General features: G+C 39.4%; 1 protein-coding gene across 1 annotated transcript in view; it reads left to right on the top strand.

Moving 5' to 3' along the window:
• The first annotated feature begins 1,436 nt into the window (after positions 1-1,436).
• Positions 1,437-24,235, top strand: part of MRTFB (myocardin related transcription factor B) — a 174,972-nt gene continuing 152,173 nt past the window's right edge. Inside the window, exon 1 of the mRNA XM_067551349.1 lies at positions 1,437-1,464. The gene's annotated coding sequence lies outside the window, so the exon portion shown is untranslated. The remainder of the gene's footprint in view (positions 1,465-24,235) is intronic.

The raw sequence follows: 24,235 nt of genomic DNA, 5'->3' as shown, positions 1-24,235 counted from the left end.
TTAACTGCTACAAAAAATCTAAATTCTCGTTTTGATTTTACATTATATCAATTTCAGTAACTCCATAACAGCACCTACACGCTAATTATCTTTACACTGTGGTTTGTCTGTATCCCATACGGTGTCATCAGGCCACCCCTATTTTCCCTTCTTTAAATCCTCTCACGAAAGTTGGTCATATTCCAGAAGGAATAGGAAGAGATTGCCTTAGAAAATTAAACCCAGACTTCCTGTGTAGATGTGTATAATGCTACCAGTAGTCTGTTACTATCAAAACAAATCATGCAATCTTCTAATTACAAATAAACAAATTACTTGTATTGGAATATTAGCATTGATTTACTTCTGATTTGGTAATACATTTGCTTTTGAGAGAGAATGGTAGACAATTTTATAACAAAAGTTATTCTGAATAATTTAAAATGTATGAAGATTCTGCTTGGGTAGGAAAATATAAATACATTTTAACACTCCCATAACTCTTTTTAAATACTATAATAACCAGTTGATAAATAAATTTAATACTTTGGGGTAACACTATAGTATAGAAGCAGTTTTTTGAGTGGCCTTTATATTTCCACTTGTGGGATCAAGGCATGTACTCGGTGAACTTCTAGAAAGTTGTTTGTTGGGGCTACTCACTGCTTCCTTTTCCCATTGTGTTCTGAGAGTCTAAAAAGGATTGGGGCCCCAGCCACTTCTTAGTTCATTCTAGATATTGAATGTGCAGCAAAATCAGATCTCATTGCTTTGCTCCCCTCCTCTCTCCATGCCCTTTGGGGGGAAATTTTGCTTATAGTTAGTTAGTGTAGCCGGGAGGGGTGGTCCCCCTCTGAGGAGGACCCAGAGAGGGAGTCAGACCCACCCTGGCTGATAGCGCCCCCAAGGGGAAACCCTGGCTGGAAGCAGGTGGGTGGGGCCAGGCCTTTAAAGGCCCCAGGGTCCCCACCTGACTGGAAGCAGGAGGGCGGAGCCAGGCCTTTAAAAGCCAGGCCTGGCAGCTCAGTAAAGGAAAGACGGCTGAGGGGGAAGGACGCTTCTCTTCCTGAGCTCCCAGCTAAGGCCAGGCCGGAGAGCCACGCTGAGAGGGAGCGGCCGGCCTTAACCCCTGGGGATCAGCGGAGGCCTCACCCGAGTTCCCCACTGCCTGGGAGCTGGAGGAGGGCCCACCGGAGCACCCCACTGCCTGGGAGCCAAAAGAAGGCCCATCGGGGTTCCCCATGGCCTGCGAGCCCGAGGAGAACCCCCCGGAGACACCCGCGGCCTGGGAGCCGGAGGCGGGCCCGCCGGAGCAGTACAGAGCCTGGGACCCCGAGAACTTACCGGCCCTGCCCGCGGCCTGGGGGCCCAAGGACCTGGAAGAGCTGCCCTCCGAGGATGAGCGCATGGAGCTGCCAGTGCTGCCACCCGTGGATGAGGAGGGCCTAGTAGGACTACCATGCCCCAGCGACCCAGAGGAAGCAGGTACTGGGGGTTTCGGGGAGGAAGAAGCCCAGGGTAGCCACAGGTTCGTGGCTGAGTCGGGCACAACCCGGGTGGCGTGTTGCGGCAGGAGCCCCACCGGCCCCGTGGCAAACGCCTTTGCCATGGCAAGGGTCCTGGGCTGGGACGCAGTGGAGACGGGCGGGCCTGCGTCCCCCTATCCCCTTCCCTAACAACCCTGGGAGAGAGCCTCCCGCGCCATACCGCTCCAGAGAGCGGCCTGCTTACCCGGCCAGCCTGCGGGCCTGGCCTGAGACTGCTAACCTAGCCCGGAACAGGGGCTCAAGACTGCTCCCGGTGGGAGGTAGCCGGGAGGGGTGGTCCCCCTCTTAGGAGGACTCAGAGAGGGAGAAACCTGGACGCTGCTCCCCGCTTTCAGGGGCACGTCCACAGGAGCAGACTGAGCCAACTCACAAAACCCTATTGACTGAGGAGGGTTCTCAGGCCTGTTTGACTAAGTAGCCATATGTAAATTCAGCATTAACTTGAGGTTCCAGTTGCTGGCTAGATCCCTACATCTGTCAAGTGGACTTAGGAGGTGTGGTTATGTACCTTAAGCTCTGGCCATTGTATCTAGCTTCCAAAAGAACTGGATCTTCAAAGCCCTAATCTGGGGCAGCCAAGCTTTGGATGCAGATCCACAACAAGGCCCAAAGGGAGTGGAGGGAAGATCTGGATTTGACAGTTAAGTACAGACGTGTGGCTGACAGTTATGGATTCAGTTCCAGTGTTCCAAGCCGAGCCTGCAGCAGAAACTGGCAGCCAAAAATGAGCCTGGATCCAGATTCAACAGGCAAACATGAAGGACTTCAGTGCATGATGGCCAAGAAAGGATCTGATTGCCTGGGTTCCAGCATAAGGATCTGACACATTTGATTATTAAGAGTCACTTGTCTAGAGCAGTGGTTCTCAACCAAGGGTACCCCGGGGGTATGCAGAGATCTTCCAGGGGATACATCAACTCATCTAGATATTTGCCTAGTTTTACAACAAGCTACATAAAAAGCACTAGCGAAGTCAGTACAAACTAAAATTTCATACAGACAATGACTTATTTATACTGTTCTACATACTATACATGGAAATGTAAGTACAATATTTATATTCCAATCGGTTTATTTTATAATTATATGGTGAAAATGAGAATGTAAGCAGTTTTTCAGTAATAGTGTGCTTTGACACTTTTATATTTTTATGTCTGATTTTTGTAAGCAAGTACTTTTGAAGTCAGGTGAAACTTACGGGGTGCGCAAGACAAATCAGATTCCTGAAAGGGGTATGGTAGTCTAGAAAGGTTGAGAGCTACTGGTCTAGTAGCTCCTCACTACTGATATCCCAGGTCCAACCAGGTTAGTAAATTCTGGGATTGCAGTTCCAATACCATAATTTTTTCAGAACCGCTTACTTTACTGATTCAGTGCCCTATATAGTAGTGTGAGCAAAGAATCCATTGTGGAAGTCCTCTCAACACTGGAAAGGGGAAACACATTGCAAACTTCTGATCTGATCCAGGATAGTGGATCTCTTAGCTAGAGGGGAATGTTTTAATGTTTTGCTTTCTGCTTGGTCATTTTGAGAGTGGCACACTCAATGCCTTGCTTGTCTAGGAGAGGGATTTTCCTCTTCTGATGCTGTCTCTCACACTCTCACCCTGATTGCTACAAAAGAGGGACAGATCAATTCTTAGACTCTTACTGTCAGAAGCCTTAGAAGCCATTTTAGTCAGTTCCAGAGCTGTCTCTTTGCTTGATTGTGTGTGTTGTAGTTTGTGTGTGTTGAGATTCTTCTCCTCTCACAGCCATTCCCTAATGGCTAAGTTGTTTAGAAGAAATTCAGTTGTTCAGGCACAGATTTATGGGAATATACCTTCTGAGACTCTGATAGACTAAAAAAAGTGTCATTTTGATCAGAAACTTCTTGAGGATGTGAGGGTTCTGTTCCCATCTCAGTTTCATCAATTCTGAGATCTCATGGATTTGAAGATTTCTGTACTACCCAGTTCTTGTAGGACAAATGGGTTCTGGTGTCAGAAGGGACTGCATATTGTCTTCAGAGCTTCTTTATAGCCAATGAATGCAAAAGCAAAAATGAGACATTTAGAATCCTTTTACTTCCTTAGGGAATTAATAGGGGATTGTCAAGATTCTTCAGAGATGATAGAGCACTATAGGTTGGATTTAGAGGTGTATGTGAGCAGCCATGATGCCCACATTGGTATTTCCATAATCTGATGTTATAAATGTAGTGATGGATTCAGGTGTTTGACTTCTCACAAAGGAAGATATTTTATAGAACATTATTTGGCTCTAGGCTCCTGACCTTGAGTTATAACAAGCTTTCAGTTCTGAGCCAGGATAGATATTTTTCTGGTTCAGCTCTGGAGTGGCTCCTCTATGGAACATAGAGTGTCTAGGATTGAGTAGTGCCACTGGTAGCCCCCTTCCACCTTGTAAGGAGAATAGAAAAACCTAGAGGCTCCCATCCTTTTGCTTTTCTTTAACCCAGTAGAGCACTCAATGGAGGCATTGGCCCTGCATTTCAGAAGATTTCAGTAAATCTAGCTTCAGTTCTTCTCATCTTGGAAGGAACAGTCACACATAAGGTTGAAACATCTATCACCTATACTTAATAATGTGTGAGCTTTGTTTCTTGGCCGCAGTGCAAACAAGATTTGCCAGCTATCATAACATCAATATTGCTCTCCTTTGCTGCATCAAAAGCAGGCGCTTCTACATGTTTCCAAGATGATACCAGGTTGCTGTCAGTGGCCATGGTTAGAGATTGGCAATTCCGTTATTCAATATAATGAGCGTGGTATTAATATCTGTAAAGTCCTGCTTTCCAAACTACTTGTTCTCCTGACTCTACTTAGAGGCAGATGTCTCCCCCAGGTTTGGAGTTCTTCTAGCCAACAGCCTGACTCTGGATTGCTGCGGCACTTGATTATGAATGTTATACTTAGGTCTAAAAGATTCTATTGAAAACCAGGAGACCTTGATCTGTCGATTCTACTCTGAGTTGAAAGAGATTGCCCATGTGAGAGCTCCTAAGCAGGCGGACCTGATAACATCCTTGACTGTGGAATACTAAAAAAACCCAACCCAAAACAAACCAAAAAAATCTCTTTGACATCTACAAATTAATATTTGGTTGTCATTTCTGTTCCAGTCTCTGATATACAGATCATCAGCCTTTTCTCACTGTGGAATAACCTTCTGGATTCACATCCTTGCTCTGAATCAGAAGGTTTTGGGCTGATGTTCCCAGGCTTCTTTTCTATTATTGTCACTATTGTCATTTCATTATTGTCACTATTGATTTGCATCCTTATCTGTTGCTTCCCTCTTACCATCATGGTTCCGTTCATTATAGAACATGCTGTCCTTTCTGTTATGACCCTTACTTCAGGCCTGATCTAGCCTATCGAAGTCCATAGGAATTTTGCTAAGACTTTAATAGGAAGAGGATTGTTCTCAAAATTATGGCAATAACGAGGGTGGGGAAGAATGGCATCAAGAATGTGTACTCAGCTGCTGTATTGAGGGCCACATGAATATTTTTACTGTGTTGTTGAATATTGTGCCCAGGGTAGCTTGTGCGCCACAGATTTTGTTTTGGTTATGCTTGTAATATGATAAAAGAAGAAAATGTTTGCTTAACATCTTTCTTGAATTCTTATAGTCTCATGAAAATTTGATTTTTGACAAACCATTTTTCATATATTATTTAAGATTTTTTTGATCCAATTTTCAGAAATTAGTTAGCAGTTTATGTATTTTGCCAAAGGGTCTATGTACATTCTGTTAGACCTTACAACATATTTCACTGGACTGTTGATTCTTTAAAAATAGTCATTTTGCTGAGATATAAATAAATGTATAAGGACACTGATCTTTGTTTCAGCTGTCTACATTCCTTTCTCATAAACTTGTGATTGGCGATCGTTCAATCTCCTTGAGTAGTTTTAATTTTCATCTATCGTCGCTGTTGAAGGTATTGGAGAGCAGCTAAAGATCCAGTTTTGTTTGTTTTTTTTACACATCTGTGACTGATTGCCATGGGGACTACAGCAGACTTTGATATTATGGATTGACTATGTAGGGGAGGATCCTGTCTGATGTCTTGTTTTTAAGTATCCATTCATGTCATCAACAGGAAATGTACCATTTATGAAATGTACAATTCTTTCAAATTGGTGTAAAAGGAAGATCAACGCTCTTTCCAAGAAACTTGATGTCCATGCATCAGTTCTGATCGTAGCTGTGCTATGCCCATATCCCACACCATAGCTTTATAAAATAGCAGCTGAATTTTCAAGACCGTGGCAATAATATATTTTCTGTTAAGTATGTGTACATCTTGAATTGGCTTAACTTTCTGGGGGCCTGTTCATTTGAAGAAACTCACTGGAACTACTCCATACCCAGAGGGCAATTTATATAGCTGGGAGGGTGTAGTATGAGATGGCCACTTGTGCTCTACTTTACTGTTGCTGCCTTCAAGGATCAAAAAACTTGAGAATGAGGTGAGCCTCAACAGTGTCATGGTAAGGAATAAGACCCGAGAATTTTGTAAGATATCATCAGAGAAGCAGAATTACAAGCTAAATAATTTTCTCTTAAAGTATACTCTAACACTCAAATATTTTCTGATTTCTCCTACACATACGCAATACATCTACATCAATATGGTTCTTAAAGCATCATGGTTAGTTGAACCATTCATCATTAAAACTCTGTAGGCTTTACTGTTGAAATTGTCCTGGGTTAAAAATACTTCGTATGATCCTTACTGAAATATTTGTGGATATAAAATAATTTATTTCAATAGTAAGTTAACCACTCAGATGCCTACAAAAACTCCATTCTACCACCTTCATCTTTGTGGGAAGCATACCTTCAGTTGTCTCCAAAACCCCCTATCAAACAGATGACTTTTGCATCATGCTCATAAGGTCACCAAATTCTGACACTTTTGGACCAAGGAGGGAGGAAGCTTCAAAATCAAAGAGCTCTGCCAGAGAACATCCTGCTAGTTGCCCCCTCTTTTATAACAGGTGTTCTTGCTGACCATATCTGACAGTGTGGCATTGTGGGGGATGGGAAGAATAGAGATAATCTCTCAGGCTGGTCTCAGGTCATTTAGATCTTTACAGGTCATAATCAACTGCTTAAACTGTATCTTAAACTGTATCTTAAACTGTATCTGGAGTATCTGGAGTATGCCTGCTGTATAAGCGAACTGCTGTGTTCTGCACCATCTTCACTCTGTAAATGGGTTTAAGGGCTTGCCCCATACAGACTGCATTGCAATAGTCTAGTCTTGAGGTAACAAATGCATGGACAACCATGGTGGTCTGCATCCAACAGAAAATATCTTAGGCTGCTGAAAAACAGTTTCAAGACATACATTTCTAACAGAAAATTGGATTTTCAATTAAACATTTTTGTTGAAGTGTCTCCTGTCCACAGAAAATATTTTGATTTTATTGTGCCAATGGTGTCTTGTAGGAGTTGTAGTTAAAATGCCTCATACTCCCATTTTCTTTTGTGGGGCCAGGCTCCCCAGCCAGACCTCATCTCCCGTGATTCACCATTGCCAGGAGGCTGCCATGATGCACCACTTCCACTCACTAAGGGGGAAGATGTGGTGCATTATGGAAGAAGTAATCAGACTAGGGATCCTGGCATATAGAGAATGGGAGCATGAGGCACCCAAACTACAGCTCCCATTAGGCACTGGAGGCATTTGAGAATAAAATATTTTGGTTTTCAGCCAAAATAGTTCATGGGGTTTTTTTTCCACCAGAAACTGGAATTTTTCTGATAAGCAAAGAAACTATGTTCTGACTAGTTCTATTAAGATTATAAAAGTTTATAGTAGATATTAACTGTCCTGTACCAGAATCTGTAGACACCTTTATTTTATATCTTCATTAAAAATGGTGCTTAGAAGCAGGTCTTTAATGAAAAAAATGTCATTTTAAAAACAATGTGTTGAGATACAAGAAGAGAACTTGAGAAGGGCAACATAGAGAGAGTGCCCCCCTACACAACAGTGGAGCAGGATTTCAGCTTTGGGTTCAAGATAATGAATGTTTCAGAGGCTGACTGATGCACCATGCTCTCACAAAAGCATGTTCTGCTGACTAGGATGTGTGGACAACCCTTCAGATTACTAGTTTATACAGTATTTGCAGCACATGCTATCTCCCATTGTGGATCCTTCATTTTCCAGCCTACCTCAAGTAATCCTGTCATAGTCAAGAGACTACTGCAAAGAGTGCTCCAGCTAGCATCCTGTTCACCTAACCAATATTTAGCTCAATGTCTGTTTGTCGCTGCTTAGAAGTTTTCTGTGCTTTGTAACAATTTATGGCAAAGGGTCAATAATGCTATAATTGTCTTTTAAGACCTTCGTCAGTCTCAACACCGAAGGTTTAAAGACTTCCTTTCAAGAATTACTAAAATAGATCCTAGTGCTTTGCATCAAAGCACCCCAAATTTGTGAACTTGGTCTTGGAGGCATTTTAATATCTGATGAGCAGTATTGGTTTGGTAGGCTCCTGAAAGGTTTTAAAGGCTCCATTTTTAATATGTATTAACTAGGAAGGGAAAGTGTCTGAAATATTTTTCCACACCAGTGTGACTCTAAGCTCCTTTGGGGAGCAATTGTCATTCTATGTGTTTGTATAATACATAGGATAACAGGCCCTGATCCTGGCCGAGACCTTTGGGCACTTGTGCAATACAGGTAATAAATAATGAGTTTTATGTATTGCCAGAAATCCTGATTATGTGAAGATGTCTCATGGCTACTGTCAGCAATTAATAATATTTCCCCTCTGTTTTGTTAATTTTTTTCAAAGTCTAGTTTTGGTTTTGTAGAGCAAGATGTAAATTTTAAGTTCTTGTTGCTGTTTATTTTACTCCATAAAGTCATTTCTTCATAAACTAAGTGATTGTTCATAGCTTTCCTTATCAAATTGTAACGAGAATTTTGATTTCAGAGCTCAGATCTATTAAAATAACTATTATTTTGGATAATGTAATCATCTTTATGGGAAAATTTATATTTGTGAAAGAACTGGTGTATTTTACAAAAAAAAAAAAAAACTGAAATTACTAGGAAAACTGCAGGCAGCTTTCAGTTTTCTTTTTCAGCATTGGTTTAGTTATTTCTGGAAAAAATAAAATGTGACAGACTAGAACTATTAGAGAGGGACAAGGAAGTCTGTTTAACTTTTCAGCTGGCTTTTTCATTAAAAGGCTCTAATTTAGCCATTGGGGAGTATGCAAAGTGGATGAAGGAGCTTGAATTTTAAGAAAATAATCATGACTTGCATAAAAGAAAGTGTTGCTGTCAACCTAACATTCCTGGGGTGTGGTTAATCAGAAAAATCGCATTTATAAAATGTTTTGTCCAAGCTCATTTTAAGTGATCATACATTCCATGCGTCAAGACTCATTTAAAAGTCAATCCTTATCTATGATATTTCAAAGGTGCATTAATTGTTAACATCTGGACCATTCATTGCCTATGGGTGTTTCAGATGTTGAGCTGAACATTGAGACATGAATTCATCCCTCCCGGCCCCCAAATTGATGCCTGTAGCTGCATTATTTTTAATTATTTATATTAATTTTTAAATAAATGCAGTTTAAGTACATAAGGAAACATAATCAATTAATGCTTTGAGGAAGGTGAAAAAACCCACGGGGCCTCTGCCAATTTGACCCAACAGGAAAAATTCCTTCCCAATTCCAAAACAGGTGTCATATCCACAGTATTCTCAAAACATACTCTTGTACTGCAACAACAACTACAGGGGAGGAGGAAGGGTGGGGCAACTAAAGGGGGTGACGAGTTCCAAAAGTCTGGGAAGAGATTTAAATTAATGGGGGAAGGGAGTGCAGAGCCAGTCAGCTCCTAGCTCTCTCCCTGATGGCCAATGGGAGGTGGACAGTGTGTGGAGGAGGTGGGGCCAAGCCCTACATTCTCAGGCATGAGCTGTCCCTCTCCCTGGTTTTTCTGGGCTGTCTTTCCCACTTCCAGTCCAATGAATGTTCCTCACCCAGTCAAATGGGGAGGAGATGGCAATGTGAGGATAAATCCTTTTATGTATTTCATGGGAGAAAAGCAAGTGAATTTAGATAATGTTAAAGTTATGTGCAAACTAAGGAGAGGGAGCTGACTTGTTCATGAACCTGGATGAAATTTTAATCTAATATAATTAAAATAATTCTGTACACAAACTTCATGTTTTGCCACATTTGGCCAGCAAGTATTTAGATATAATGTGTGTTACATCTAGTACTTTAAAGTGTAAATAAAAGTTTTATCAATATGTGAACTGTACATTTATCAAAAAATTGTGGAGGCCCGGGTCCACAAGTACTGTTAAAAATTGGAAGAAAATATGCCATTGACTGACTAAGAGGGGCTTGTCTATGTAGAGACTAGTGTGTGGCAAGCCAGGGTGTGAATCTACAGCACAGTAGATTGCTGTACGCTAACTGGCAATGCTACAATACACTAAATATTCTGCAGTGCACATGCATACTTTTTAGTATGTCAAGTGTGCAGGATGCTTTTTTCCCTTTTAATATGTTGCCCAGGAAATATGCTTTCTTCTTTTTAAGATAAAATGTCACAGTTTAAAAATAAAATAAGTACTTGTCTTTCGCATTTAAGAGCTATAGCAACACCTTCAATCTGTGAGAACACTTATGTAAGCTTGCTATACAGTACGTCAGTTCTTCTTTGTCAGTACTTGGGCACTATCCAGTACCATTGTCAGATTAATTAAAAGCAAATATTACCGGTAAGCTTTTGGTGAATTTCCAGAATGTATTAACAGGAAAATATTTTGCTGGTGGAAGTTAGAAACAGAAACATGCATGATAATTTTGGATTCTGCAGATGCTGTTTGTTCTAGTCTCCATTTCTACTATTCAATTAGTTTCACCTAGTTGTGTGGAAAAACATGTAGAAATTCCTATTCTGTGAGGAGGCTGAATAAAGCCTACCAGTTCATTATCTTAAATGCTATATTCCTTAAGTTTATTAATGTATATTGAAATATTTTATAAAAAGAAACTTTTTAAAATCAGAATGGAACTTTCAGATGTCTCAAAAAACAAAATAAAACCCAACACATAAGATCAGTCAATGAAATGACAGCTCAGTGCAACCTGTCCTATTAATGTAATAAGTCTAATTTACATCCATCATTATCTGAATTATTCATATAGAAATATCATGAGACAACACAGAAACTTTAAAAATATTTGTGAATTTCTCACACACAAATATTTCAATATTGCGTAGGAGAGAGTTACGGGATATTAATATACGTTTTAAGTAATTCTTCAGAATGCAAGAGGTTTCAAATAAAGCAAAAAGGGGAAGCAAATGTGCTTTTTATTTATAAAACACAAATCTTGGTAAACTGAAACTTTCTTGTTTATAGTTTTCAAAATGTGTGTATTGTTATAAAGTATAGCATGATGTGTTTGAAATAAAGTTGAACAGTTGCTGTTCCAACTGCTCCTTTATATACAATGCATCATTTTGCTTTAATTATACTAAAGGTCTGGATTAGTTTACTAAACTTGCAATAAAGCTCTGGTTTTCACATATTTAGTAGGTGTCCATTGTGTTAGTTACTATTGAGAACCAGTTTTTAAAATGAAGAATGGCATAGTCTGTGCCCAGTTCTGATTAATAATGATTGTACTGGTTATTTTTAAAATATATCCATACATTCCTTCTAAGCTTATTTTTTGAGTATTGAGAAAATTAAAAATCTTTTAAAAGGCGTGACCTAAAATCAAATAAGCACTGAAAAGCATTTATTTTCTACTATTGCTTTTTAATAACACGTAATTATTGGGTAAGGTTTAGTGTAGTCATTACACAGCTATATTTTGTTTTTATCACATTCAAGTGATTAGCAACTCATTGCCTCTGTTCATGTGATTTAGTTGGAGTCCAAACAACTTAACTGATAAATTTAGAAATACTATAATGAAATGTGACTTAAGAAAAATGAAAGTTAGAGAGAGGATGTCCTGAGGAATTTGAGGCTTATCTTATGGTGAAGTAATTTGCATTGATCATAATCCTTAACTGATTGATAAAATAATATGATGTATCCTTTGTGTTGCCCCTGGAAGTTAAAATGTACATCCTGAAAAACATAGAAATAGCTTGATCTTATAGAGCAGAACAGCAGTGGAGTATAGATGAAAAAAGTCTGTCTTAATAGGTGTACTTCATTTTTCTTAAATGTTCTGTTTTTGAGGATTTTTTTGTAAAGCTGCATCTGATAAAAAGCCTTGTCTAAAATTCAGATTTATTTTAATCAAGAGTCTTAAATCAGTAGGTGAAACATAATATTTAAGAGAATTTTGAGAAGGTCACAGGCTAATTTGAGAAGTTATTTTCTTTAGAATTTTGAGCATTTGAATACTGTGTTAGAATCAAGTAGACTGGAAACTATTTGCGAAATGACTGGCAATATGTTTCAAAACCATTCTTAAACCTGAAATCTTTCTCTCAACTGCCATTCTCTGTCTAAACATTAACAATGGGCCACACTGTCCACGAGAAAGGTGGTCTTGGTCTTCTGTGAACTGTGACTCCTTTGTCACCCTGCCATTAAGGACAGAAGCACTGTCTTCCGCGGTCTCATGGTCTCAAGCCATAGGACCACAACATCTTACACATTATCGTTCATATATGGTCCACATTAGAATCTATCCTCCGTCATCATGGAAATATAAACTGGATACTCCATTTACTGTCTCAGTAAGGATCAGACATCCAACATTCCATATATGAGTTAGACTTTTTCCTTGTCAATCATGAACATATGGGCCATAGGCCACTTCTATTCTATAAACCTATGTAAACTAGGCCTAAGAGAACCCATTCCTCATGTGACCCGTCCGTGCCTAGGGTAGCCCACCAGAAAATGCCAAGGTCAGGACAGGCTGCAAAAGGAGAGCAGATTTTCCCAGAACTGGTGGATAACACTGAAGTTAGATTCCCCGACCAGTCACAAACAGCGCTCCTGATTTCCCACACTGGTTATCAGGAAGCTAAAACAAGAAGTTACACAGCCCCCTCTATTGCTTTTCATTCTCTGGCTCCCAATTAGCAACTAGGTCCAGTAAAGAAATAAGTTATTTAAAACTCTGTTCTCTTTATCAGAATGTTCTCCTGATCCCGAAAGGGTCAGCCACATTATCAGTTTGGAATGTACCCAAAATACCATGCTGCCAGCCAATCCGTTAGTAACTAAAGCTAAAGTTTATTATAAATGGAAAGAAACAAATAAGAAGAGAGATGTTAGATGATCAAAGCAGTCAGATGCATACAAATTACTTAAAAGTGCATATATATCAGATTCCCAGCAGAATTGTGGAGTTTGCAGGCTTGTACAGTTTCTGGGATGTACATCCAGTACCCATCCAGTACCCAGATGGGTCTCAGTCCTTGTGTAGCTGCCATGAGGCTTGTACTTCCTTTGTCCCAAACATAGCCACAGAGCACCTGGCATGGAAAAACCTGAGTCTCCTCGTTCCTACATGTCCTGATGACTCATAAGGTGTAGCCCCTGGATTCATGAATCTTTCACTGGATTCATTGTAAATTTGAGTTCCCTTGATGGGTCATTAAACAGGCTTAGTGCTGCTGCCATCCTGTTTGGGGGTGTCACCCAGAAACACAGCACAAGTTTGAAATATAAATATACCATACATATTTAGAACTCATAATGCAAACCTGATACATATAAACAATATTATTATACTTAGTAAATTATAACATTTCCTATGGTACCTGACACAGCATATTTTGTAAGATTCATTGTAATTTTGCAATATTGATATCAATAATAATATAAATGATCAATTATATTCCAGACAGTGTCACACCTCATATAAGACTAAAGGGGGGTGAGGGTACTTATATAATTTTACAACAACCATGCTATTGAAAATCTATGCATTCAGCAAGGAATTTTCATGTGGCAATTAATGGGGTTCTGTGATCAGTTGGGGAAACACAAGTGAAAGTAAAGGGGCAGAATTAAGTTATTTCTCAGACAGATATCAGTTTGTTCAGTTATCCTGGGTTTTGTCTTTTCTACTTTCTAATTCTCTTTTTACTGGTATTCTATAGGTTATGACACTGTTTGTTGTGTTACTGAGGAGGATAGAGGATGCATAGAGAAATAAAATTGTTTCAGACTTGTCCCTTTTCTGACTTTTAGTGTACACGATGCTTCAGCACTTGGATAAGATTTAAAGTATGTGTTCTCAAAGAATTAAATTTGAGGCTGGGGAACAGATTTGTCCTACATAAAAAGGAAGGTGTGGACAGCTGAGCTAAAGGCCTCTCTCTCTCTCTTCGGGGGGAGAAAGAGGGGGAGGGCAGTCTTATGTGTTTTGTTACTGAGATAACTGTGTAGGGGCATATCAAATCTGTTGATTCTTAAAGTGATTATTCACATGGATCCCACTCTTAGTGCACATGCACCCATGCATGCATGATCAGATTCTTTGGGCCAGTAGCATCTGATGTGACTGCACCCGAAGTCCTCGTGTATCACTCCACTCTCCCCATGAGGGCATAAAGCTCAGAACAGGCCTAAATACCTCAGCAACTTCCTGCCACCTCTGGGAGTGAGGCAGTGTCCACCTGCTTCTCTGCAACTCCGTTGCAGTTAGTATTAGTGATTAGTTAGTTTAGTTACTTAGCTTTTAATTTGCCTGTTGGTTTAAAAAAAACCACTTTTTTTTACTAATTTTTCTTAGATAGAAGACTGAGTCTGAGACCCTTATTTCTTTATACCACTTATAAATGAAGATTGCCTTTTTAGTAGGCAGTACATCAACAGGAAGGATAGGGGAGATCCAATCCTTCATGGCTAGTGTCTTTTTACAGTCTCATAAGAATAGGATCATTTGCAGGCCTCATCACGCGTTCTCACCCAAGCTGTTTCTGGAATTCTATTTGAACCAGTTTATTCATTTCCCAATATTCTTCTCTAAGCCTCAGTGCCACGTGAAACTAAACTTCATACAGTTGGTATAATAAGGGCAATGTCATATGGCCTTAACAGGACACAATTGTTCCGGAATCCACCTGGACTACTTGTAACCTTAAAAACATGTTATGAACTAGCTATGTTAGGTCCAGCTAGCCACATTAGAGTTCATTTCCTTTGGGCTCCAGTGGCCTCTGATGCCTGTTCAAATAATGTCCCTATTTCTGAAATTTGTAGAGCAGCTACATGGAGTTCAGTCCACACATTTTACAAGATACTTCTTGGGAGATCAGGTGGTAGCTTTGGTAGAGTTTCCTCAGTCACTGTTCAAGTAGAAGTCCTATTACCCACCACCAAGCATACAGACAACTACTTGTTAGTCACCAAGAGTGGAATCTGTGTGGACATTTGCTCAAAGAAAGAACAGTTACTTACCTTATGGTAACTCTGTCCTTTGAGATGTTCTGTCTGTATGGATTCCATAACCTGACCTCCTTCCAACTATAAAGGAGTCCTACTTCTCCAGTATTCTGTATTGATCAAGGAACTGAGGGGTGAGTGGGCCCACTCCATCCTTTATGCTCTTGGATGGGGCTGCGCAAGGTCATTTGGGACTCAGGCATATCCCCAACAGATGCTGCTGGCTGAAAGAATCTGATATTGTACTCAAGTGGTGTACACACAGGCTTCATACAGAAGCCATCTTGAAGAACCACAATTTCTACAAGGTAAGTGACTGTTCTTTGTGTTACCTCTCTTTTTGGTGACCTGCTTAAATAGTGAAGTTGTGCAAGGTTTTTACTAAGACCTAACTGGATCTTTTGGGAGAAGTAGTTTTGTGGTGTTAGCCTTCTGGGGGCTTCTAATTAACATTGAATTTTAATGGTGATGATGAAGAAAAATTTTCTGGGGATAGTATTTTGGGTTTTTGCTTCAAGTTCTTCGTCTGGTCACTTCTTATACCATATGTAACCATATAGTACATAGGAAATGGACATTCAGAAATTTGTTGCTAAGTACTTCCGTTTCATAATCTGTGCATTCCATTAGGCAAGTTGGCTTTGTGGGAATAATGTTTTTGCAAAAAAACCCCACAAATATGACTTAATTTTGCATTACAGTGGCACCATTCACAATTGCTGTATATAAAATATAAATCAGCATAAAAATATCATACACATAGCTGGCTGAATTTAGGCATTTAAGTCACATTTTCTCATACTTCTGAAATCAAAATTAACAAGTTGACATTTATCAATTTAATTTGGTTTTCAGCATTTCAGTAACTCATTGATGATTACTTTAATTAAAATAAATTAATCTAGTAATACAAAATGGGGGAAGAGAGATAGTAAAGGTAGGATACAACATATTAATCACTAAAACTTTAATATGAGTAGGCATTCCTATTGACTTCTGTGAGGTTACTTGCATGAATAATGCAAGAATGAATTTGTTCCTGAATCTGAAAAATGTTTCATAGGCATAACTTATAGCCAATAAAATTTCATGAATGTGAGTAGGTATTGTTAGATTTTTGTGAGAATTCTGCTCTGAAAAGACTTGCTTAGTTAATAATGCACTTAATTTGAATGGGTGTGTGGGAGTTTGAGGAGAATATAATGTCAGGAAATAGTATGAGAGTTTGGCAAGTTATGCTTCCTAAAAGCTAAGAACAGAGTGTAGGGGGGAGGGGGCGGAACTATAGAAGATTGTAAATTAATGTGCCTAAATGATTTCAGTTTGAAAGCACCAATTGGTAACTACAGAAAACAAAGAAAAGTATACATATAGCATTAGAATTGTTCTGTATTAGCTGTATCTATCAAAGGATTTATCAAGCAATTCAGGTTATAGTGTTTATTTCATAATTAGTGCTCTTAGAGTTGCAATTTTAAGGTCTTTAGGAATTATTTAGATTAAGAAGTCAGGCTGAAATATATTTGTAAATATTAAGTAAGATTTAAAGAAAATATTCTGAAGATTGATAGTCTATAAACATATTCCATTTATGGTGTATTTGCTGCATATGCTCAAATTCAGAGTCTTTTATTCACCAATGTCCATGGTGGCTGTGTATGCAACCCTACTGTCCTTGTGCCTTATATTGAGTGCATAAAGGGGTGGAGCAGGCCAACCACCATTCAGTTTCTCCCACTGCCTCATGGATTTGAGACTAAACAGTGAGCTCTCTTTCAATTCTGAAAATAGTAGGAATGGTTAGGTGTTGCCTGTTGGCATTTTTTTAGTTCTTCTTAAGAGTAGGTTTCATTTTTTTACCAGAAATAGCCTTTTCTTTCTGAGGGTTGCAGTGGCACCATGGAGAGTAGGGAGGACCAGATTTCCCTTTCTTCTGTAACAGATTTCAGCTTCTCCTGGGGGATTCCCAGGCCACCTGGGGGAGATAATTTCTGCAGCATGTCCTGGGTCAGCCCTGGGACCTTCTCCCATTGAGACGTACCCAGCAGAGTTCCAAAGGAAGCTTACCAGGGGGCATCCTTATTAGGTGACTCCTCTCAATCTGGAGGACCTCAGCTGACTCCTCTCAATCTGGAGGAATAGCAACTGTACTCTGAGGCTCTCCTGAGTTAGTAGACCCCCTCACTCTGAGTCAGCCCAGCCACCCTGCAGAAAAACCTTATTTCTGCTACTTGTACATGCAGTCTCATCCTTTCGGCCATTACCCAAAGTTCATGACCAGAGGTGAGGATGGGGAAGTAGATTGATTGTAAACCAAGAGTTTAGTCCGAAAACTCAACTCTCAGTTCACTACCACAGATTGGTACAGGGCCCGCATCACTGCCACTGCCACACCAATCCGCTGGTCAATCTTACGCTTCTGCTTACTATCATTCATGAACAAGACCCCTAGATACTTAAACTTTTCCACTAAGGGCAGTTGCTCCCAATTCGCCTGGAAAGAACCATGACCTCTGATTTGGAGATACTGATTCTTATCCCTGCCATTTCACACTCTGCAGTGAAGCATTCAGACTGATCTCCAATGTGCCCTCGAAGAAGCAAGAAGGACAACATAATTTACAAACAGCAGCGATGCCACTTCTGAGTCACCATACTGGATACATTCCCCAAAGTGACTGCGCCTTGAAATCCTGTCTATGAAGATCACAAGCAGGAGTGGAGACAAGATGCACCCTTGGCAGAGTCCAATGCCCATCTTGAACAAACTCAACTTAATGCCAAGAATGCAAACACGACTCTCACTCCGGGAACAGAGGGACTGGATAGCATGCAGCACCAGCACCTCATACTCCCGCAGCACTTCCCACAGGACATCTTGGGGAGTATAGTAAAAAACCCTCTCCAGGTCTACAAAACAAAGGTAGACCAGATTAGCAAACTTCCACAATCCCTCGAGTGTCTGCAAGAGAGCAAAGAGCCAGTCTGTTGTTCCATGTCCATGATGGAAACTGCATTGTCCCTTCTGAATCTGAGATTCAACTAATGAGTATAGTCTCTTCTCCAGCACCTTGGCATAGGCTTTGCTGGGGAGGTTTAGGAGTGTGGTCCCCTGTAGTTGGAACACACCCTCTGGGACTACCACCCCAGTTTGCTAATCCCAAGGTACTACACTTGCCTTCCATGTAACATTGAAGAGGCATATTAACCATGACATCCCAACTTTCTTCAGTGATTTCAGCATTTCTGGACGAATCTCATCCACCCCTGCTGCCTTACCACTGCGAAGGCACTTTACTACCGTAGCAACCTCATCAACAGAAATAGATCCCATCCTACTGGGGGTTTCTGGCACTGCCTCCTGAAAGGAGGGCATGTCCACCAGCTTGAAGAGTTCCACAAAGTGCTCTTCCACCTCTCTAAAATCTTCTCATTGCGGTCACCATTTCACCACCCTTACTGAGAACAGGCTGCGCACTGTCCCACTGACCCCTCCTAAGAGGGGTTCGGTAGTCGTCTTTCCATGGTCTTTCCATGATACATACCTCCATAACTCGATAACACTAAATCACAGGAAGTACCTAATGTTCTTCATAGGCCACAAGCATTATTAGTATCAAGAACTACCTTTTGGCCTATTGACTGCACCGAGGGATTTTACTGAAGTACTAATAGTCATTGCTGTACACCTCAGAAGAAATAACATACCTGTATACCCTTACTCAGGTGATTGGCTATTCCATGGAAGGACTCCTCATCAAGCATTGGACACCATTTGCTATATTCTTGATCCATTCCAAGAGCTGGGCTTGAAAGTCAGCAAGCAAAAATCCAACTTAACTCCTATCTAAAGGACCAAATTTATAAAAGCAGTCCTGGATTCTACCAACTCTGTATCTTATCTACCTGAGGACAGGTATGGAATCTTGTATCTTTTAAAAATTAATTTAAAGTCAAACCCAGATACTCCAGTAAGGATTTGTATAGTTCTGTTCAGGCACATGGGTTTGTGTACCTTTTGTAATATGCTGCGTGCCAGACTACACCTTTGGTGCATGCAGAGTTGGTTAAGGTCGGTGTACATCCTCATCAAACATCATTTGGACATGCCTCTCCTGATGCTTCCACTAACATTCTCCTCCCTGAAATCGTGGAAGGAACCCAGAAATGTCTGCAAAGAATTCTTCTTCATACCTTCTCTTTATCCAAAACTGTAGTGATGGATGCCTCATTCTTGGGGTGGGGGAGCACACTTGTGCAGGCTCAAGGTCTTTGAGCTACATAAGAAGCATGGATGTACATCCGTCTGCTAGAAATCAGGGTAGTGCATGGAGTTTGCAACTCCATTCCATTTGAGATCAACCTGTCCAAATAATGACTCATAATACAACCAGAGCCTCTCAATCTGCCAGTAAAAGACCATTGGAAAGGCAAATAGTAAGGAGAATCTAAGGCTTTGTCTACACTTAAAAATTAAGCTGACATAACTGTGTCTGTCGTGGGCACGAAAAACCCACACTTGACTGACTGATAGCTATGCTGACCAAACCCCCAGTGTAGATGCAGCTGTATTGATGGAAGAATGGAAAATCATTCTGATTGCTGGCACTATTGTTTTGCTGAAGATTAATATTTGCATTAGAAATAAATAAGATAAATCACTGAAACCCATCTCAACAGTTACAGCAGAGGAAACACCAAGATTAAAAATACCCCATGCTGTAGAATGACCTGTATGTTAGATGTACAGCTTTAAGTGTGCACATCCAGTAGTTTTTCCCCATGTCCTCTTTCTTTTGACTTCTTTTAGTTTGTTTTGGGAAATTGTGGTGCTTGATGTGAACCAGATAACTTAATAATTTATAGTACATGTAACAGATGTGCAGGAGAGACCTTCCAAATATAAGTACCAAGTATTGAAGAAGGTCATTAAATTAAAGCCCCTTTTGAAATGTATTCTTGCTTTAGACAACAAGATACAGATTTTATTAAATTGGTTATATGAAAAGTAGCTAAAGAAACTCTGTTCCTTGCTGTTCTTATTCATCCTATGTGATGTTATTTGTCAGCCTTATTAAAAATAAGTGGTAGCATAGCCTTATTGGTCCCATAATATTAGCGAGACAAGATGGGTGAAGTAATATCTTTTATTAAACCAACTTCTGTTGGTGAGAGAGACAAGCATTCGTGCTGCTTCAGGTCTGGGAAAGGTACTTTGGGCTTATCTATATTTCAAATGCTACAGAAGTGCAGCTGCGCCTGTGCAGCTGTGACACTGTAGCACTTCAGCATAGACACTACCTATGCCAAAATATCCACCCCCTGAGTGACGTAATTACAGTGGCCTAATCCAGGTTGTCTGGTTTCACTCTCATAGTTTGGGACTTTATTGCACTGAATGAGATACATTAGATGTTGTGATAGTTGTGTGTAGCATCCCTGGATCTTAAAAGATTTATTATGGGGTAATATAACTCTATAACTGACCTCTCAGTCCTCATCCTCAAAGGAAACCTGCACAACACCTTCAAAACACGAGCCGTGGAGGTTAATTCCATGACTTTACTAGACACTAAAAATCAGGGACTGAATAGAGACATTGGATTTATGGTTTATTACAGCAAGCTATATTGCACTACAAAGACTGGACAGGTGTTAATGGGCCACTTCACCTTGATTGGTCTCTTGAAATATATGTTAACTACTTATGCTAAACAATCTGTTCCATCTTGTATTTAGTTGTCACACTCTGAGTACATTTCCCAGACCTGAAGAAGAGCTCTGTGAGCTTGAAAGCTTGTCTCTCACCAACAGAAGTTGGTCCAATACATATTATCTCACCCACCTTGTCTCTCTTATTAACTGTAAGTCAGTTATTATAAGTCCCATTTATGACTGTCAACTTGACATTAGAAATGTTTGCAGCATTCTGACATAAGTGAAATCAGGACTGCTCTGATCAGAGATCATATGTGTATACATAAATTAATGTAAATTAGCCCCATGGACTCCAACTGAATTTTGAAGATCTTGTCAAAACTCAGTGTTCTAATTAAGCAGTTTTTTCATGGTAGTACAAGTGCTGGCAGTATTTTCTTCCAGGATGTAATGATAGGGACACTGGGGTTTTAGCCCCTGCTTCTGGTGCATTGAACAGGAATCATCCATTAGGATCAAAAGGCATATTTTAAACAATTAACTGTCTCTGTTTGAAGGGATGGGCACTGATTTACCTCTCTCTTTGTGTCTTCTTTTATGGTTCTAGAACCATTGTAGTAATAATGGATGAATTGTGGGTGAACTAGGAAGGAGTGGAAGAACATTTTGACTGCAATGTAGAGAAAATGAGTAACAGAAAAAATTAAATCCTGAGCAGGATAGATGAGTCATAGGAATACAAAGAGAAAAGCTTTGCAAATGATACACCCACAGAGTCTGTCATAAATAATTTTTTCACTTTGTCTCATTTATCAGTACAGGTTTTGAAAAATTATATAACATCTGAATTTGTTCCTAAGACCCACTCCTAATTTGACGAGGAATGATGTGGATACTTCAAAAGGAAAGACTAAAAGGATGATGCAGGTGGACATGTTCTACTGTGGACATAATTAGAGTCCTGTGAGGATACAAAATGTATATCCGCAAAAATGATCTGCAGATATAAAGCAGATATCTGCAGATTTGCATGGCTTTAAATATAAAATTTGGATCTGCATCCATCTGCGATCCACAAAAATTGACCATGGGATATCTGTGGGCCTAAAGCAGATATCCGCAGATTTGCAGGGCAAGTACACAATCCAGTGTTGCTGGTGAATAGCATACGAGAAAATTACTGTGATTTTGAGTAGTGGCATATACATATTTTTCTTGGTAGCTGGATAGCTGATCAGGGACTTGATATGACTGAGTAACATTCTGTTTCAAGTTTTTGGGACTGTATTCTTTTGAAAAGCTGGCTTTGAGAACTACTAGTCAATTTCTTCCACTCCTATGTCTCATTTTATTTCTTCATTTTCCCCCATCTATATACTTATGTCCTCTCTTCTGCTTTATTGTTACATTTGTAGGTTTTTCCTGTTTTCCTTAACAGTTACCTCACTGTTCTCTTGACTGACATGTTCTATGTCAAAATTAATCTTTTAAATGAATCACAGTGCTATGCTAATTAGCACTGCAAGAGCATGTTCAGCTGGGTCAAGGTAATGAGGTGAGAAATGGCTTTTTAAAATATTTTTAAAAAACAAAACTATCACTGTTTTATTATGTGTTTGTATAGGGCCTGGCACCATGAAGCCTCAATCCCAGTGGGTTTGCATCTATGATACAAATAATAATAGGGCTCAGCAAAATCATGTTGTTAAGCAAAAGAGGGTGCTTTTAAAAACTGCTTTTCAGAGATTGAAGGTCAATGTGGTTTTGTTGGTATAAAGTACATTCTTTAGACAGTTGACAAGTTTTTTGAATGCCAGAGGGGGGAAACAAACACTTATTTTTGCTTATCATTTTGTTCTGTGGGATGTGGTAAACTGGTCGGATAGGATTCTGTAAGTCTGAGGCAACAAAACAGCTCCTTTTTCTGCTTTGCTATTTCAAAGTTTTCCTTTCATTTGGTTTCTTCAATAGCTTTTTAAATAAACGAATGGGGATTTAATTCTATTCTTTGTTTTCACAGTCCAAGTGCGATACTTTGACAGTAAGTGCCACTTGTGCTGTGTGCATTCTCATGCCTTTCAAATTTTGATGTTTTGATTTTTTTTCCAGAAAATCGGTCTAAATAGCATGTATGTCAGATTATACAGATATTTTCCTAAGACACTTTACAGATGTTTAAGTCCTAGCTTAAGTACAAATATGAGGTTAACGTGATAACGAATAACAGAATTTAGAATGTTTTTTATGGCATACTTTTATTGCTTAACTAGCAGTAAAAGCATGCAGTAAGAATCATTGGGTCCCATTCTCACCTAGGAATAAACTGCCAGGAGAGATGAAACTCAGAGTTTCAGCTTGTTGGAGTTTATTACTGGTTCTTCCATCAGGATGGTAAGAGGAGTTGTTATGGCTTGTACCACATGCTGAAGAAACTCCTGTACCTGTAGACCCAAATGAGATAATGAGGATCAGTCTAAATTCCATGTATTAGTTTATCAGCCTGTTATTTAAAGGTATCAGGTGTGAGAATGGAGAACTGAAGAATGGATCCAATACTAAACTCTGTTCTGAAGTATTGTGCCAGTGAGGTACTTTAAATTATTGCATTGTTAGCCCAGATTGCTGTTAATAAAACTGAATTTGAGGCCAAAAGATACTTTTGAAGCTGTGATTTGATAATTTAGAAATAGTAGTACAGTACTATTTTTAAAAAATTGAATTAGATTCATGATAATGTTGAGAAATCAATAATAAAATAGTATCTTAGATAATAATGTCATGTGCTCTGTAGTGAGAGACAGAAACTTTGCTTCTGAGAAATAGGATATCAAATCTGAAGATGAAAGACATTTTATGAAACGTGGAACTTTATTGTACATTTGGTTAAGAGTATTAATTCCAAACAAAACAGTTATGAATACTGACTGAAATACAGTAAACATTACTTTATTTTAGGAAATAATATGAGGTTAATTTAATACATACCAAGGTGGATATTGCCCTGTGATTTTATATTTTATATTGTTATTCCAAAAAACCCACTTTTTATTCTCACCCACTTTTAGATTCTTAATAGAACGATCAATTTTTAAAAATTAATATTTGATCTGTCATGCACACTTTGGTAGCTCAGTCTTAATTTTGTTATCCCACATAATTATACAACTTAATGTTTTTCTTCAACTTTTAACTTTTAGATTTTCTTTTTCATATATTTTTCTATATTGTTTTTGTTTCTCAGATTGTTCTTTTTTTCTTCTTTCTTGTGTTTAGGTTCTCTTTCTCCTTAGTGAATTTTAGTGCTAGTTTGCTTAAAACATTAAGACCAACTACTGACTCGTGCCCAAGCAAAATTGGAGACAGGTGCTGTGCACCCTTTACTCTAACAATGGCACAGTCATTTTGACATGTCATCTTCCTGCTATTCTAGTTCTGGGATTAATCCTGTGAAGCAGAGGCTCCCAATTTTACCAGACTTTGGTGATGTAGCTGATTTTTTTTCCCCCTCCACCTTTCACAAGCATTGGCATTTATCTTCCCATCCCCAATCTCTCCTTTCTGATTATGGTGATAAAAAATATGGTGACAATTGACTGCAATTGATGCATTAGATTTCTT

Source organism: Emydura macquarii, unplaced genomic scaffold, assembly GCF_026122565.2.
Source record: "Emydura macquarii macquarii isolate MOO-44397 ecotype Brisbane River unplaced genomic scaffold, CSIRO-AGI_Emac_v2 contig_1348, whole genome shotgun sequence".
Taxonomy (NCBI): domain Eukaryota; kingdom Metazoa; phylum Chordata; order Testudines; family Chelidae; genus Emydura; species Emydura macquarii.
This window is presented reverse-complemented; position numbering and strand designations above follow the sequence as displayed.